The sequence below is a fragment of the Vulpes lagopus genome, chromosome 18 (assembly GCF_018345385.1).
Source record: "Vulpes lagopus strain Blue_001 chromosome 18, ASM1834538v1, whole genome shotgun sequence".
In the NCBI taxonomy this organism is placed as follows: Eukaryota; Metazoa; Chordata; class Mammalia; order Carnivora; family Canidae; genus Vulpes; species Vulpes lagopus.
This window is the reverse complement of record NC_054841.1, coordinates 47576492-47590214: the sequence shown is the minus strand read 5'-3', so window position 1 is coordinate 47590214 and position 13723 is coordinate 47576492. Positions and strand designations below refer to the sequence as shown.

At 40.7% G+C, this 13723-nt stretch overlaps 1 protein-coding gene across 6 annotated transcripts in view; it reads left to right on the top strand.

Annotated features, from left to right (window-relative positions):
* The window catches only part of NAPB (NSF attachment protein beta), a 52409-nt gene that overhangs the window by 6253 nt on the left and 32433 nt on the right, over window positions 1-13723 (top strand). For 2 of the 6 annotated variants that reach the window (XM_041732725.1, XM_041732723.1), the window contains exon 1: window positions 1413-3043. The exons of 3 other annotated variants lie outside the window; for them this stretch is intronic. The gene's annotated coding sequence lies outside the window, so the exon portion shown is untranslated. Of the gene's footprint in view, window positions 1-1411; window positions 3044-13723 lie in introns of those variants that run through there. One more of the 6 variants, XM_041732721.1, reaches the window with a different exon arrangement.

Below are 13723 nucleotides of genomic sequence, written 5' to 3'. Positions count from 1 at the left end.
TCTACGTTTTACTTAAATAACATGTTTGTTTAAACATAACAGCTACTCCATATGTGAGAAAAAAAGGACGATAGAACAATTCCAGTTGAAGAGTAAAGTATTCCCTGAGTCTCCCCTCTCCTAAATTGCACTCTCCAGAAGTAATGGTTTTTAACTTTTTAATTCCTCTGAGGGTAACCACTGTAATTCTAAATAAATTTGGAATACTTCTAATTTGACTTACTAATTTTAGACAATATTCTATTGATTCTGTTAAAAATGATGAATAGTGGGCAGCCCGGGTGGTTCAATGGTTTAGCGCCACCTTTGGTCCAGGACGTGATCCCGGAGATCTGAAATCAAGTCCCACATCGGGCTCTCTGCATGGAGCCTGCTTCTCCCTCTGCCTGTGTCTCTGCCTCTCTCTCTGTGTGTCTCTATGAATAGATAAATTAAAAATCTTAAAAAAAAAAAAAAAAGAATAGTTACATGGCCTTGCATTTTCTCTCTCACCTTCTGATTTTACTTAGTTTAAATTGTCAATCTCTAAATACTAACTTTTATATATGAATAACATATATTTGCCTTTTTTAAAGATTTTATTTATTAATTTATTAATGAGAGGCAGAGACATAGGCAGAGGGAGAAGCAGGCTCCTTGCAGAGAGCCTGATGTGGGACTCAATCCCAGGACCCTGAGATCATGACCTGCACCAAAGGCAGAGATGCTCAACTGCTGAGTACCCAGGCGCCCTTGAATAACATATTTAAACTGTAATTCTACTTTTAATTTTTTCAAATAGTTCCCTATTTCTGTGAGTTACAGAGTGGCCATGAATAGATTGTCCAAATTGGGATATTTTTGAGATGCCAGGATGATGGGTATAAGCCATTGGGTGTCTGTCCATTCAGCTGGAGTATTAATATTAACCAAGTTCTAGGAGACTTTGCAGTCTGTTCTTACTCTTCGTGTTCATTTGATTAGATGGTAAGATCAGTAAAGCTTTTGTATCTTCAAAGCATTTTTAGTGACTACACAGTTTACAATAAGAAAACGTTGGATTAAAAAAAAAGAAGAAGAAAAAAAATGAAAAAAAATAAAAACTCAGCCTAGAGATTTCTAGGCTCATCTAAGGGAATTACATATCCTTAAAAAAAAAAAAGAAAGAAAAAGAAAACATTGGAAGTAGAATTTCAGAATGCTAACCATTTTTGTCTTTAAATAGAGCTTATGTGGCTTCTGGGTAGCTCAGTGGTTGAGCATCTGCCTTCAGCTCAGGTCGTGGCCCCGGGGTCCTTGGGTCGAATCCTGCATTGGGCTCCCTGTGGGAAGCCTGCTTCTCCTTCTGCCTATGTCTCTGCCTCTCTCTGTGTGTCTCTTATGAATAAATAAATAGAATCTTTAAAATAAATAGAGCTTATAAGTAATTGTTATTTAAAATCAATAAAAAAAATAGCTGAAACAAAAAAATAAATAAAATAAAATAAAAATAAGTAATCATTACTTTCTTGGCTTAAAATACATATTTTTTCGTGGTAAGGAAATATCAACTTCTGTTTTAATGGGTATTTTCATTAGGGATTGAATGAAGAATTATATTTTGAAGGCCTCTTTAATATCTGTGGAGACAAACATGATTTTTCTCCTTAGTTACTAATATGTTAATAAATAAATTTTCTCATATTAAACTGTCCTGGCGTTCCTTGAATAACCTGTCTGGATCATGAAGTATTATTTTTTAATGTGCTATGGAATCTGTTTTTCTTTTGAATTATTTTCTTTATGGTTCTTTTGCATTTAGTTGATCAGGTTGAAGTATCAGTGTTACAGGTGCCCCATAAAAGGAATGTAGAGATTTTCCTTTTACCCAGTGCTTTGGTCTTTGAAAGTTTCAGTGGAACCCTCTAACTGTGACTTTTTGAACATTCGTTCAGCAGTTATTTCTCTCTGTCACTTACTTTTGTGTCTGTGCCTTTATCCTTCTCTCTTGATTTTTTTGATCCTTTTCCTCCAAACTAATATTTTGACTTACGGGTTTATTAATTTCCTGTTTTCTGCTTTATTAATTTCTGCTTTTACCTCTATTGCTTTCTTCCATTTTTCCCTCTAGCTTTTTTGGGAGGATTTCCATTATTGTATTTATATGGATCCAAATACTCATGGATGAATTTTCCTTTAAAACCGTATAGTATCCCTCAGATCCTGATACATAGTGGTTTTTTTTATCGCAAGTCGTTTTCCCTTTGACCTAAGAGTTGTTTGTGGGTTGTGTTCAAGGTGGAAGTGCTTTGATTTCTAGTTTTTTAATTATAATCAGAGAACCTACTGAGGTTTTCTTTGCCACCTAATATATGTTTGGTGTTCATGCACACTTGCAAAGGCATACACTCTTACCAAGTCTTATTCAAGTCAGAATATATGACTTGCTAGAGATCCCTGAGATCTAGGTATTGATTATGTTGTCAAGGCCTTTCATATCTGTGTTAATTTTTTAACTTGCTTTTTGACTTGCTTCGGAGTAAAAGGGATATAGTCATATCTCCTTTGATAAGTGTTTCTGTCTGGCATTTCTTGTCATTTCTGCTTTATAAAGGTGGCTACTGTGTTGGTAAATAGATGTTCACAATTAATATAATTTCATTATGGATTGTGTCTCTAGCATTAACAAATTAATTTCTTTCTTTCATTTGGTATTTTTCAGCCCAAATTCTGTCTTACCTGACACTGGAGTAGCAATCCTTGCTTTACTATTTGCATTTGCCTGCTTGAGAACTGTTTATGTAAGAGGATTATACATTCTGCCTGCTGCCATGTGACCTGTGCTGCCTGGCTCTGGGCAAAGTGCACTTCCCTCTCCATTGAGTCGTCCTGTCCCTGTGACTGACTTTGAGGGAGTAAGTGAAAGGGGGATGCATACTCTCTGAGCAGAGCTGCAGAGGCCATCCCTCTGTCAGCTGTGGTTCAAAAAAACAAAAAAACAAAAAACACCCCAGATAGGGCTACATTCCAGAATAGAGAGATAACACGTGAAGAAAGAACCCGCACAAGTGGCCTACAGTAACAGGTAAAGTGTGTGAGACAGGAGCTTTGGAGATTTGGGGATTATTTGTTGCAGCAAATCAAACAAAAGTTGGTTGATATATGTGATATCCTTTGACCATCTCTTTAATCCTAAGCCTTTCAGAACAGCTTTATTTTAGTTGTATCTCTCCTGGTGAGCACATACATGGTTGGCTTTTGTTAGCAAATCTAAAAATCCATTTCCATTGTTTGTATGACTGAGATATGATTGGTTTTTAATTCTGTTGTCCTGCTTTCTTATATTTATTATGTCTTTATATTATGTATGATATTTTTTTTCTTCATGTGATCTCTTTGCTTTTTATTTAGGAAATGTATTTTTATTCTACTGGTAACTTTTATACTATGAACCTTTTTTAATGCCCTTAAATCTACTAGGCATCTAGTGTTTGATGTGGAAAACACCATTAGCCTTGTGCCAGTCCCTGAGCCTGTTCTAAATTTTCCTTTCTGTCCAGCGTGTATGTGTGTGGGAGGGTAGGGCTCAGTTATTTGTACTTTGTTGGAACAGATGTCTCCATTTTATTTTTCTACTCTGTCTATACTGCTTTTTTTGTTTGTTTTGTCTTAGATCTGTGATAAAACATTCAGTGCCACCACTACCAGCCTTTTTACTGATATTCGTCAGTTATCTCCATAGTTGGAAGCCAGTGTGATATATCTTAAGTTCTTGCTTCTGTCAGTGGTACTTAATGGTTGGCTGGGCTGGTCGTGTGATCTTTGGCTCTTAGGCTTAAACATTTTTTTCCGCTTGAGTTGCTTCAAAAATATTGTTCTCTGTTGACTTGTTTTGTATGTTGCTGTTGAAGTCTGATTGAAGCTAACCTGCATTTCTTAATTTTGTAAGTGACTTAGCCTGGCAGCCTGGAGCTTTTCATGACTTATAAAATCTAATAGTCTTTTTTTTTTAAATTAATTTTTATTGGTGTTTAACTTACCAACATACAGAAAAACACCCAGTGCTCATCCCGTCAAGTGTCCGCCTCAGCGCCCGTCACCCATTCCCCTCCACCCCCGCCCTCCTCCCCATCCACCACCCCTAGTTCGTTTCCCAGAGTTAGGAGTCTTTATGTTCTGTTTCCCTTCCTGATATTTCCCAACATTTCTTTTCCCTTCCTTTATATTCCCTTTCACTATTTTTTATATTCCCCAAATGAATGAGAACATACACTGTTTGTCCTGCTCCGATTGACTTACTTCACTCAGCATAATACCCTCCAGTTCCATCCATGTTGAAGCAAATGGTGGGTATTTGTCGTTTCTAATGGCTGAGGAATATTCCATTGTATACATAAACCACATCTTCTTTATCCATTCATCTTTCGATGGACACCGAGGCTCCTTCCACAGTTTGGCTATTGTGGCCATTGCTGATAGAAACATCGGGGTGCATGTGTCCCGGCGTTTCATTGCATCTGAATCTTTGGGGTAAATCCCCAACAGTGCAATTGCTGGGTTGTAGGGCAGGTCTATTTTTAACTCTTTGAGGAACCTCCACACAGTTTTCCAGAGTGGCTGCACCAGTTCACATTCCCACCAACAGTGCAAGAGGTTTCCCTTTTCTCCACATCCTCTCCAACATTGGTTGTTTCCTGCCTTGTTAATTTTCACCATTCTCACTGGTGTGAGGTGGTATCTCGTTGTGGTTTTGATATGTATTTCCCTGATGGCAAGTGATGCAGAGCATGTTCTCATGTGCGTGGTGGCCATGTCCATGTCTTCCTCTGTGAGATTTCTCTTCATGTCTTTTGCCCATTTCATGATTGGATTGTTTGTTTCTTTGGTGTTGAGTTTAATAAGTTCTTTATAGATCTTGGAAACTAGACCTTTATCTGATACGTCATTTGTAAATATCTTCTCCCATTCTGTAGTTTGTCTTTTAGTTTTGTTGACTGTATCGTTTGCTGTGCAGAAGCTTCTTATCTTGATGAAGTCTAAATAGTTCATTTTTGCTTTTGTTTCTTTTGCCTTTGTGGATGTATCTTGCAAGAAGTTACTGTGGCCAAGTTCAAAAAGGGTGTTGCCTGTGTTCTCCTCTAGGATTTTGATGGAATCTTGTCTCACATTTAGATCTCTCAACCATTTTGAGTTTATCTTTGTGTATGGTGAAAGAGAGTGGTCCAGTTTCATTCTTCTGCATGTGGATGTCCAATTTTCCCAACACCATTTATTGAAGAGACTGTCTTACTTCCAATGGATAGTCTTTCCTCCTTTATCGAATATTAGTTGACCATAAAGTTCAGGGTCCACTTCTGGGTTTTCGATTCTGTTCCATTGATCTATGTGTCTGTTTTTGTGCCAGTACCACACTGTCTTGATGACCACAGCTTTGTAGTACAACCTGAAATCTGGCATTGTGATGCCCCCAGCTATGGTTTTCTTTTTTAAAATTCCCCTGGCTATTCGGGGTCTTTTCTGATTCCACACACATCTTAAAATAATTTGTTCTAACTCTCTGAAGAAAGTCCATGGTATTTTGATAGGGATTGCATTAAACGTGTAAATTGCCCTGGGTAACATTGACATTTTTACAATATTAATTCTGCCAATCCATGAGCATGGAGTATCTTTCCATCTCTTTGTGTCTTCCTCAGTTTCTTTCAGAAGGGTTCTATAGTTTTTAGGGTATAGGTCCTTTACCTCTTTGGTTAGCTTTATTCCTAGGTATCTTATGCTTTTGGGTGCAATTGTAAATGGGATTGACTCCTTAATTTCTCTTTCTTCAATCTCATTGTTAGTGTATAGAAATGCCATTGATTTCTGGGCATTGATTTTGTATCCTGCCACGCTACCAAATTGCTGTATGAGTTCTAGCAATCTTGGGGTGGAGGCTTTTGGGTTTTCTATGTAGAGTATCATGTCATCGGCGAAGAGGGAGAGTTTGACTTCTTCTTTGCCAATTTGAATGCCTTTAATGTCTTTTTGTTGTCTGATTGCTGAGGCGAGGACTTCCAGTACTATGTTGAATAGCAGTGGTGAGAGTGGACATCCCTGTCTTGTTCCTGATCTTAGGGGAAAGGCTCCCAGTGCTTCCCCAGTGAGAATGATATTTGCTCTGTGCTTTTCGTAGATGGCTTTTAAGATGTCGAGGAAAGTTCCCTCTATCCCAACACTCTGAAGGGTTTTGATCAGGAATGGATGCTGTATTTTGTCAAATGCTTTCTTTGCATCTAATGAGAGGATCATATGGTTCTTGGTTTTTCTCTTCCTGATATGATGAATCACATTGATGGTTTTATGTGTGTTGAACCAGCCTTGTGTCCCGGGGATAAATCCTACTTGGTCGTGGTGACTAATTTTCTAAATGTGTTGTTGGATCCTTTTGGCTAGTATCTTGTTGAGAATTTTTGCATCCATGTTCATCAGGGATATTGGTCTGTAATTCTCCTTTTTGGTGGGATCTTTGTCTGGTTTCGGAATTAAGGTGATGGTGGCCTCATAGAACGAATTTGGAAGTACTCCATCTCTTTCTATCTTTCCAAACAGCTTTAGTAGAATAGGTATGATTTCTTCTTTAAATGTTTGATAGAATTCCCCTGGGAAGCCATCTGGCCCTGGACTCTTGTGTCTTAGGAGGTTTTTGATGACTGCTTCCATTTCCTCCCTGGTTATTGGCCTGTTCAGGTTTTCTATTTCTTCCTGCTCCAGTTTTGGTAGTTTGTGGCTTTCCAGGAATGCGTCCATTTCTTCTAGATTTCCTAATTTTTTGGCATACAGCTGTTCATAATATGTTTTTAAAATCGTTTGTATTTCCTTGGTGTTGGTAGTGATCTCTCCTTTCTCATTCATGATTTTATTACTTTGAGTCTTCTCTCTCTTCTTTTTAATAAGGTTGGCTAATGGTTTATCTATCTTATTAATTCTTTCAAAGAACCAACTCCTGGTTCTGTTGATCTGTTCCACAGTTCTTTTGGTCTCGATTTCATTTAGTTCTGCTCGAATTTTAATTAACTGTCTTCTTCTGCTGGGGGTGGGGTCCATTTGTTGCTTTTTCTCTAGTTCCTTTATGTGTAAGCTGAGCTCTTGAATTTGAGTTCTTTCCAGTTTTTGAATGGATGCTTGTATTGCGATGTATTTCCCCCTCAGGACTGCTTTTGCTGCATCCCAAAGATTTTGAACGGTTGTATCTTCATTCTCATTAGTTTCCGTGAATCTTTTTAATTCTTCCTTAATTTCCTGGTTGACCTTTTCATCTTTTAGCAGGATGGTCCTTAACCTCCACGTGTTTGTGGTCCTTCCAAACTTCTTGTTGTGATTAAGTTCTAATTTCAAGGCATTATGGTCTGAGCATATACAGGGGACTATCCCGATCTTTTGGTATCGGTTCAGACCCGACTTGTGACCCAGTATGTGGTCTATTCTGGAGAAAGTTCCATGTGCACTTGAGAAGAATGTGTATTCAGTTGAGTTTGGATGTAAAGTTCTGTAGATATCTGTGAAATCCATCTGGTCCAGTGTATCATTTAAAGCTCTCGTTTCTTTGGAGATGTTGTGCTTAGAAGACCTATCAAGGGTAGAAAGAGCTAGATTGAAGTCACCAAGTATAAGCGTATTATTATCAAAGTATTTCTTGAGTTTGGTTATTAATTGGATTAAATATTTGGCAGCTCCCACATTCGGGGCATATATATTAAGGATTGTTAAGTCCTCTTGTTGGATAGATCCTTTGAGTATGAGATAGTGTCCCTCTTCATCTCTCACTATAGTCTACGGGGTAAATTTTAATTTATCTGATATAAGGATGGCAACCCCTGCTTTCTTTTGAGCACCATTTGAATGGTAAATGGTTCTCCAACCTTTTATTTTCAGGTTGTAGGTGTCCTTCTGTCTAAAATGAGTCTCTTGTAGACAGCAAATAGATGGGTCCTGCTTTTTTATCCAGTCTGAAACCCTGCGCCTTTTGATGGGGTCATTAAGCCCGTTCACGTTCAGAGTTACTATTGAGAGATATGAGTTTAGTGTCATCATATCTATTCAGTCCTTGTTTTTGTGGATTGTTCCACTGAACTTCTTCTTAAAGGGGAATTTTAAGAGTCCCTCTTAAAATTTCTTGCAGAGCTGGTTTGGAGGTCACATATTCTTTCAGTTCCTGCTTGTTTTGGAAGCTCTTTATCTCTCCTTCCATTTTGAATGAAAGCCTTGCTGGATAAAGTATTCTTGGTTGCATGTTCTTCTCATTTAGGACCCTGAATATATCCTGCCAGCCCTTTCTGGCCTGCCAGGTCTCTGTGGAGAGGTCTGCTGTTACCCTAATATTCCTCCCCATAAAAGTCAGGGACTTTTTGTCTCTTGCTGCTTTAAGGATCTTCTCCTTATCTTTGGAATTTGCAAGCTTCGCTATTAAATGTCGAGGTGTTGAACGGTTTTTGTTCATTTTAGGGGGGGATCTCTCTATTTCCTGGATCTGAATGCCTGTTTCCCTTCCCAGATTAGGAAAGTTTTCAGCTAGGATTTGTTCAAATACATATTCTCGCCCTCCTGCCCTTTCTGCGCCCTCGGGAACCCCAATTAAACGTAGGTTTTTCTTCCTCAGGCTGTCATTTATCTCCCTTAATCTATCCTCATGGTCGTTTAATTGTCAGTCTCTTTTTTCCTCAGTTTCCCTCTTTGCCATCAACTTGTCTTCTATGTCACTCACTCGTTCTTCCAGCTTGTTAAGCCTCGTCGTTAGGACTTCTAGTTTGGATTGTATCTCATTTAATTGATTTTTAATTTCTGCCTGGTTGGATCTAAATTCTGCAGTCATGAAGTCTCTTGAGTCCTTTATGGTTTTTTTCTAGAGCCATCAGTAGCTATAGAATAGTGCTTCTGAATTGGCTTTCTGACATCAAATTGTAATCCAGATTTTGTAACTCTGTGGGAGAGAGGACTGTTTCTGATTCTTTTTTTTTTTTTTGAGGTGAGATTTTCCTTCTAGTCATTTTGCTCAGTGCAGAGTGGCCAAAAACAAGTTGTATTGGGAAAAGGAGAAAAATAGAAGGAAAGAAAAGAGAAAAAGAAAAAAGAGAAAGAAGGAAAAAAGGAAAAAAGAGAGGAAAAAGAGAAAGAAAAAGAAAGGAGGGGAAAAAAAGGGGTGGGGTGGGGTGGGGGAAGCAATCAGAAATCAAAAAGAAAGAGAGAAAAAAAAACAGAAAACAAAACAAAAACAAAAACACACGGGGGAGTACCTTCCGATTCTGTATACTTTAATTCCCTCGACTTCCCTTGGAACTGGTCCGTGTCGCTGGTCTTCTGGGGGAGGGGCCTGCTGTGCTGATTCTCAGGTGTTAGCACTTGGGGGAGCTGCTCTGCCCCTGCCTGGTGCAGGGCTCGGTGGGGGCTGTTCACCCCGTGAGGCCCCGGGAGGAAGCCACAGTGGCGGGGGCAGCTCTGGGACCCCGGAGTCAGCTCCTGCAGTAGCTCCGGGGCTCTCCGTCTGCAGGGCCTGGGGGCTCCCGGGCAGGGCCGCTGATCTGCTCAGCTCGGGGCAGGAGCGTCCTTGCTGTCCTGGGCCCTCCCGGCCTCTGCCTGTCCCGGGGGAGGCCGGATCCTGGGCTGTGTCCCGGCGCCCTGTGCTCCGGGGCCTGCGCTGTTGGATTCACGCTCCCCCCCGCAGCCCCCTCCGCGGAGCCGCCGCCCGAGCCCCTCCGAGCTGCTCCGGGTCCCGAGCTGCTCCGGGTCCCGCCGAGCGCTGCAGCCCTTAGGGAGCTCGGCGCACTCTCCGGGGCGCGGTTCCTCTGTTACTGTCCCAGGGAGCCCTAGGGCATCCCCGCCCTCCTGGGTCCTGCTCCCACTCCCTGCGGGCCCCTTTCCGCGGGGAAGGTTGGTGCAGCTCCTGCTCCTCCGGGACGGGGCTCTCCTGTCCGGGGACACTCGCCCCGGCCTCAGCCCGGCTCCTCGGGGGCCCCTCCCCCTTGGAGGCCTTTTGTTCCTTTATTTCTTTTTCCCCGTCTTCCTACCTTGATAGAAGCGCGAACTCTTCTCACTGTAACATTCCAGCTGGTCTCTCTTTAAATCTCAGGCCGAATTCGTAGATTTTCAGGATGATTTGAAGGTTATCTAGGTAATGTGGTGGGGACAGGTGACTTGGGGACCCTACTCTTCCGCCTCTTGCCCCGCCTCCAAAATCTAATAGTCTTACTAGATGTGGTTCACTGGGTCAGTTTTCTCAGTCATGGCAGGCTCTTTCAGTATTTAGATTTACATTTTCTTTTGTTTCCAAAAAATTTTCTGAAATTATAGTTTCAAATATTATTTCAGTGTTTTGTTTTGTTTTACTCCCCTTTTTAGGGACTCCAGGTACTTCTCCTATCACTTATTCTTGGCTCCTTTTCCCTCTCTTATTTCCATTTCCTTGGCTGTTTTCATTTTTCTCCTCATTGTCAGTAGAGTCAGTTCTCCCCATAGGTATGTTATAGCTAAGATTTCATTTTTGAGATGATTTGGTCTTTTTCTTTCCTTCTAAATTTTGAAAGAGGAGTTCATGGTCTTATTTTTTTGTGTTCACATAGGGAAGGAAGAACTTTATCTTGTTCTCTACTCTCCTAGGTCCTCCAGACAAACAAGGAAAAAATAGTTTATTGAACATGAGCAGCACTGATATCTCTCAAAGGGGTGATTAGAACTTGGGCTCATAGCATCTTGACAAAACACAATGTATTTGTAGGGAAGGTTTTAGGCTTCCAAGGTCAGCAAACTGGGAAACAAAGGAGTAAGGTTTGTTTGTGCAGGTCCATCTCTGTATAAACTTTCCATCTGCTTCAAGACCATAAAATTTCCCCAAGAGAGGGGATTTATGGCAGTTGTTGTTCTTTAGAAGTTTCTGCATTCTGTCAGATAGGGGAAACTCTAAGAAGCCATCTTTCTGTATCTGCTATTCTCATTTTCCTCTGGCTCAAATAATCTTTAGGCCAAAGTGGTGTATTTTGTTGGGGGGGATATTCATGCTCTTTTATTCTGAGTTTTGAACTTTTGACCTGTGATGTAGTTTCATATCTGTAAATGTTTAATAAAATTTAAATTATATGGGATAGATTTCCTCTGCCTTATGGTAGTTTGGGGGAACATTTTGGTCAGCTGCAAAGTTTTTCTTCTTACGTAGCAGCTTTGTATGGATGCTGCTTGCCTTCTGTTCAGTGTGTCTAGGAGTTTCTTGGGCTCGTAATACCATGTGTTTCTGTGATGGGAGATGAGGGGTTTGGGTGCTTTTATGGATTTCTTAGTTTGAATGCCCTCTTCTGTTGATACCATTAAGAATTTTTTTGGTGAAAAGGAAGGGGTAGGTAGGGGCTTGGTGTGACTCCCCAGTGTTGTGATACTTCTTTGTGTCATAATACTCTTAGTTTATTTCTGCCATTGGTTTTCTTTCCCTTCGGTACGAAGCTTCCATGGAGCTGCCTCTGCCTCTGCTGGAAGCAGGGTCTTCAGGAGACTACTACCTCTAGCCAAGTTCCCCTTCTCGTCCCCAGTTCCAGGGCTCCCGGTTCTCTTGGTCTTCTACCTGCCCTCTGTATTCCCCCACTGCAGCCCTTCTTGCTAGGGTGTTGCTGTCCACAAACTGCTGTTGTGGGACCCTGCTGCCCCCTCCCCCTTCTGCTCATGCATTTCCTCCTGACTCCCAGCTGTGCTGGTTTGGGGGTTTTATTTCTCCAATTATCTTGTCGAATTCTGTCTCCTAGTTTTGCTGTTGGCATGGATTACAGCTGGTTGTATTTGCTGCTTGCTGATCTGAGTTTGGAGGACAGGTTGGTATTTAGGCAGCCACCATTATCCTGTGGATTCAGTTTTCACCAGGTTTTCCTACAGATTGAGAGTCAGTTTGAAGATTGAATTTTATATAGATTTTTATAAAGGTTGAAATTAAATATAAAAGCTTGTTGGGATCCCTGGGTGGCGCAGCGGTTTGGCGCCTGCCTTTGGCCCAGGGCGCGATCCTGGAGACCCGGGATCGAATCCCACGTCAGGCTCCCGGTGCATGGAGCCTGCTTCTCCCTCTGCCTGTGTCTCTGCCTCTCTCTCTATCTCTCTGTGACTATCATGAATAAATAAAAATTAAAAAAAAAAAAAAAAAAAAAAAAAAGCTTGTTGTGGCAAGTAATGTTGTATATGTCATAATGTTGTATATGTATATATGTCATGTTGTATATGTTCATCCGATAATTACTGTTCTTAGCTTTCTTGTATATTTAAGTATCTTGATTTGTTTGATTAATAGGTTCAACTACACATTTTCCCATCCATATCAAGTCAAGGCATTGGGAGTATTACCAGAATAAAGGCCAACTAGCTTTCTTTGCTGTACATGTTCTCATAAACTTTATTTCAGGAAGTTATGCTTAAACACAGATACTTTTGTCAGCCATTCCTTAAATGTCTCAGATTGTTTCCTGTGTCTGAGAATCTATGATAGTTTCTTTCTTAAATAAGTAGAAATAAGGTGAAAAGTTCTCAAAATGGAATCCAGAGTCCATGGCAGAATGCCAAGACTGTGCTGGTGGTAAAGCTATGATCCTCCTGCTTGGCTTCTGTAGGCTGCTCTCGTGGAATTTCTCAGAGGCCCAAGAGGGGCTGCCTACTCTGAGCTGGCAGCACTAAGCTAATAAATGACAGCATTCCTCTGTAGGTAGTCTGACCTTGTCCAAAGCCTGTGTCCTTTCCACCCTAATACTGGTTCCTGGAAAAACAAAGGACCTCAGTCTAGCGGTATTACAGGCATTTGGAATAAGAGTTAAAGGTAGCTTGATGAAGTGTTACCTCCCTGGGGCCTGTGCTGTAGATACTTCTGCTTTTTGCATTCCATGAAAGAAGTTGGACTATTTAGAAATATGTTAAACCCAGCAGTAAATTCATCTTGAAATAGTTGTATTTATTTATGAAAATTTAAGCTTTTAGAATCTGGAAATTATAGAAATGAAGTACAGATGAAAATAAATTGCTTATGGAAGGTAAAAAATAGAATAAATAGTTCTATGTGGCTATGATGTTGTGATATAATAAAAAAATATATATATTTGTTCTTTATCCTTGGTTCCTCACACAGAACTTGTAAAGCCCTTGTGCCATCCTCAGTGGTGAAGATGAGAGAAGCATCTTCTGTATCATAATAGGCCCCTTTCAACAATACTAAAGTTTATGCAAATGAGGTGACTGTTGTTGGTCCCTCCCTGGGTGGCTTTGGATGAGGACTGGTTGTCAGAGGAGCCAACCATGTAATTAGAGGGTTGGAACTTTGAGCCCCACTCCCAAACCTCCCAGGAGAGAAGAGGGTTTGGGGTTTGAGTTAATCACCAATGGTCAGTGAATCAGTTGTGCCTGTGTAGTGAAGAATCTCCCCAGAATCTTAAATGTTGGGTTCAGAGAACTTCTGGGTGGTGAATATGTGGAGGTGTTAGACTGCGATACCCCTGGGGAGGGCATAGGATACTCCAGAACTCTCTTCCTATATTCCTTACCCTGTGCCTCTCTTCCATTAGCTGTTTCTGAGTTGTATCATTTGTGATCATAAGTAAAGTGTTTCCCTAAGTTCTGTGAGTTCTAGCATTAATCAAATTTGAGGAAGGGGTTGTGGGAACTCTTGATTTTTAGCCAAGTTAGAGATGTGAGTACCTTGAAGACCGACTACTTGAGACTGTTGTCTGAAGTGGAGGTAGTTGTGTGGGACTGAACCCTTAACCTGTGGGATCTG